Here is a 5067-nt window from a genome sequence, read left to right as displayed (position 1 = left end):
GATAAAGGCAACCAGCTTCTGTATAGGAATGCTGAGTTACCAGTTCCTATGGATGAAGAAGCATCTGTGAACCTCACTCCAACCCTTGCAAAAAAAAAAAAAAAAAAAAAAGCCTGTCTGCCCAAGCCCTTGCCCTTAGTCTGGTTACATTTGCAGATGGACAATTAAAAGAAATGAAGTTAAATAACATAGGAAGGTTTGGGAGGGTGTTAACTAGTTGAGATTCGTGCCCTTACAAGAAATGACACCAAGAAAGGCCACATGAGGGCATGGCTGGAAAGCAGCCATGGGCAAGCCAAGAAGAGTGCTGTCACCAGAGCACATGTCATTCAGGACCTTAACTATGGGCTCTTGGGCTTAAGAACTGTAAAAAAATAATACCTTCAAGTATACACCACCTTATATATTGTGTTATAATATGGCAGCCTGAGCTAACTGGGACATTAGTTAACCACTAAAATGTTCTTGAAAGAGCTAGCTTAGAAACATGGGGAGAGAGGAATTAATTGTCTCTGAGTTCTGTTAATTCTTATGTATAGGGGTTGAACTCCTGTAAATAAATAATATGCGGAGGGGCCATGCTAATCTTCTCTGTATCATTACAATTTTAGTATATGTGCTGCCGAAGAATCAGCATTTATCTCTGGCTTAAGAAGGGACTTTAGGAGCCCATCCCACATGGAAGGATGCTCTCTCAGCCTGGACACATGGCGGAGGACCTAGGCCCTGCTCAGGATGATATGATAGACTTTGGGAAACCCCCATGGAGGGCCTTACCCTCCCTGGGGAGCAGTGGGGGGATGTGGTGGGGGACTGGTAGGGGTTGGGGGGAGGGGAGGGAGAGGGAGAAGGGACTGACACGTGAAGCAGCCTTGTTTCTAATTTGAACTAATAAAAAAAAATCTCTTAGGAAAAAATAAATAAAAATAGAAATAAATAAATAATATGCATGACTTGGCTTCCCCAGTGTTTCAACAAATAATTTACTATGTAATCACTTATAGTTTACATAGAAAACTCTAAGTACAAAGAGTCTTGAATTATTGAATATACTACATTGGAAGCTATTTCACAAGAGTTAGTTCATAAGAGTATAGTAGTCAGGGCTGGCATCCGTGATCTCTTAGTGTTGGTAGAATATCTATCCAGGACCTTCTGGCTTTCAAGTTTTCATGGAGAAGTCAGGTGTAATTCTGATAGGTTTGTCTTTATATGTTACTTGGCCCTTTTCCTTTGCTGCTCTTAATATAGTTTCTTTATTCTGTATGTTTGGGCTTTTGAATATTGTGTTGCAAGGGGACATTTTTGTGGTCCACTCTATTTGGTGTTCTGTAAGCTTGTACTTTCATTGGCATGTCTTTCTTTAGGTTGGGAAAGTATTTTTCTATGATTTTGTTGAATATGTTTTCTGCACCTTTGAGGTGAGTTTCTTCACCTTCTTCTATGCTTATTATTCTTGGTTTGATCTGTTCATGGTGTCCTATATTTCTGGGATATTTTGTGTTAGGGTTTTGTTGGACTTAAGATTTTCTTTGGTCGATGAATCTATTTCTCCTAGTGTATTTTCAATGCCTGAGATTCTCTCTTCCATCTCTTCTATTCTGTTAGTTAGGCTTGCATCTATAGTTTTCATCGTTAACCCATCTTTTCTATTTTCAGCATTCCCTCATTTTGTGTTTTCTTTATTGCCTCTATTTCAGTTTTTAGGTCTTGAACTGCTTGAATTGTTTCCTTCATCTGTTTGATTGCTTTTTCTTGGCTTTCTTTAGGAGAGTTATTGATTTCCTGTATTTTTGGTTTCATTTGTATTTTCTTCCATTTCTTTAAGGGATTTTCTCATATTCTCTTTGAGGGCCTCTATCATTTTCATGAAGTTGTTTTCAAGGTCATTCTCTTCTGCTTCATCTGCATTGTGATGTTCAGGTCTTCCTGGTGTATGGTTCCTAGTCTCTGGTGGTGTCATATTGGGTTTTCTGTTGTAAAATGTGTTTTTATATTGTCTTCTTCCCATCCCTTCTTCCAGTGGGTGCAGGTGGAGTTTCTTCTTCTCCTGGTAGGTGCCAGTCCAAGGTTTCCTTCTGGTGGGTAAAAACTGGTCCAATACTCTGATGGCTCTCCTCTTCCCATGGGTGGAGACAGGACTCCTCCTGTGCGTGGAGATGGGACTAAGACACTGGCACTCTGGATAGGCTGGTCCACCAAGTTGGGTTCCCTAGTACTCAGTCCCCAGGCCTCAGGAGGCTCTGAGCAGGGCAACAGAAGGGGGGCCCGAAACAGGCCCAAGCTTACCTCTCCCTGATCAAGTAGGCTTCATCCCAGGAATGCAAGGATGGTTCAACATATGAAAATCCATCAATGTAATCCACCATATAAACAAACTGAAAAAGACAAATTACATGATCATCTTGTTAGATGCTGAAAAAGCCTTTGACAAAATCCAACATCCCTTCATGATAAAGGTCTAAGAGAGATCATGGATAATGGGAACATACCTTAACATAATAAAAGCAATATACAGCAAACCAATAGCCAACATCAAATTAAATGGAGAGAAACTCATGGCGATTTCTGTAAACTCAAGAACAAGACAAGGCTGTTCATTCTCTCCATATCTTTTCAATATTATAATGAAGTTCTAACTAGAGCAATATAACAACAAAAGAACATCAAGGGGATACAAATTGGAAAGAAAGAAGTCAAACTTTTGCTATTTGCAGATGATATGATAGTTTACATAAGTGACCAGAAAAATTCTACCAGGGAACTCTTAGAACTGAAAAACACCTTCAATGAAGTGGCAGGATACAAGGTTAACTCAAAAAAATCAGTAGCCCTACTATATACAGATGATAAATAGACTGAGAAAGAAATCAGAGAAACACCACCCTTTACAATTGCCACAAACAACATAAAATACCTTGGGGTAACGCTAACCAAACAAGTGAAAGACCTGTCTAATAAGAACTTTGTGTCTTTAAAGAAAGAAACTAAAGAAAATATCAGAAAATGGAAAGATCTCGCATGCTCTTGGATAAGTAGGATCAACATAGTAAATACGACAATCTTGCCAAAAACTACAGATTCAATGCAATCCCCATCAAAATCACAGCACTATTCTCTACAGACCTTGAAAGAACAATATTTAACATTATATGGAAAAACAAAAGACCCAAGATAGCCAAAACAACCCTGTACAATAAAGGAACTTCCGGAGGCATCATCCTCCCTGACTTCAAGCTCTATTATAGAGCTATAGTCCTGAAAACTGTGGTATTGACACAAAAATAGACAGGTAGACCAAAGGAGTCAAATTAAAAACTCTGATATTAACCTATACATCTATGAACACCTGATTTTTGACAAAGAAGCTAACATTATACAATGAAAAAAAAAAGAAAGCATCTTCAACAAATGGTGCTGGAATAACTGGATGCTGGCATATAGAAGACTGCAGATAGATCCATGTCTATCACCATGCACAAAACCTACATCCAAATGGATCAAAGACCTTAACATAAATCCAACCCACACTGAACCTATTAGAAGAGAAAGTAGGACGTACCCTCAAACGAATTGGTAGAGGAGACCACTTCCTGAACATAACACTAGTAGCACAGACACTGAGATTGACAATTAATAAATTGGACTTTATGAAACTGAGAAGCTTCTGTAAGGTAAAGGACACAGTCAGCAAGACAAAATGACAGGCTACAGAATGGGAAACGATCTTCCCCAACTCCACATCTGACAGAGGGCTAATTTCCAAAATATACAAAGAACTCAAAGAAGCTAGTCACTAAAATACCAAATAATACAGTTAAAAAGTGGGGTACAGAGCTAAATAGACAATTCTTAATAGAGGAATCTAAAATGGCAAGAAAGTGCTCAACATCCTTACCAATCAGGGAAATGAAAATCAAAACATCTCTGAGATACCACCTTACTCCTGTCACAATGGCTAAACTCAAAATCACCAACAGTTTATGCTGGAGAGGATGTGGAGACAGAGGAACACTTCTCCACTGTTGGTGGGAATGCCAACGTGTACAGCCACTTTGGAAATCAATATGGCAACTCCTCAAGAAAATGGAAATCAGTCTACCACAAGATCCAGCAATTCCACTCTTAGACATATACCAAAAAGAAGCACATTCCTACAACAAGGACATTTATCTGTTCAATGATATTCATAGCAGCACTATTTGTAATAGTCAGAAACTGGAAGCAACCTAGATGCCCCTCAACCGAAGAATGGATAGAGAAAATGTGGTACATTTACACAATGGAGTACTACTCATTGGAAAAAAAACCAATGGAATCTTGAAATTTGCAGGAAAATGAATGGAACTAGAAGAAACCATTCTGAGTGAGGTACTCCATTCACAAAAAGACAAACATGGTATATAGTCACTCATATGCAGATTTTAGACATAGAGCAAAAGATTACCAGTCTACAATCCACACTGCCAGAGAAGCTAGTAAAAATGGAGGACCCTAAGGGAGACATACATGGTCCCCGGAGAAGGGGAAAGGGGCAAGATCTCCTGAGCTAATTGGGAACATGGGGGGAGGGGGGAGGGAGTTAGGAGAATAAGAAGGGGAAAAGAGGAGGACATGAGGGAACAGGAAGATTGGGTCATGGGAAGAATAGAGAGCAAGAAAAGAGATACCACAATAGAGGAAGCCATTGTAGGTTTATAGAGAAATCTGGCACTAGGGAAATGTCCAGAGACCTACAAGGTTGACCGCAACTAACAATCTAAGCAATAGCCAAGAGGATACTTTAAATGCTCTTCTCCAATAATGAGATTGATGACTGCCTTATATGCCATCCTAGAGTCTTCATCCAGTAGCTGATGGAAGCAGAAGCAGATACCCACAGCTAAACACTGAGGTGAACTCTTGGAATCCAGTTGCAGAGAGAGAGGAGTGATGAGCAAAGGGGTCAATACCAGGCTGGAGAAACCCATAGAAACAGCTTACCTGAACTAGGGGGAACTCATGGACCCCAGACTGATAACTGGAGAACCAGCATAGGACTGTTCCAGACCACCTGAATGTCGATGT

At 39.8% G+C, this 5067-nt stretch overlaps 1 pseudogene; it reads right to left on the bottom strand.

The window, feature by feature from the left end:
• Window positions 1-535: 535 nt before the first annotated feature.
• Window positions 536-636, bottom strand: LOC113830787 (annotated as a pseudogene).
• Between the last annotated feature and the right edge of the window lie 4431 nt (window positions 637-5067).

The sequence above is a fragment of the Cricetulus griseus genome, chromosome 3, assembly GCF_003668045.3.
Source record: "Cricetulus griseus strain 17A/GY chromosome 3, alternate assembly CriGri-PICRH-1.0, whole genome shotgun sequence".
NCBI lineage: Eukaryota > Metazoa > Chordata > Mammalia > Rodentia > Cricetidae > Cricetulus > Cricetulus griseus.
The sequence above is the reverse complement of the archived record's forward strand: the minus strand, read 5'-3'. Positions and strand labels throughout refer to the sequence as shown.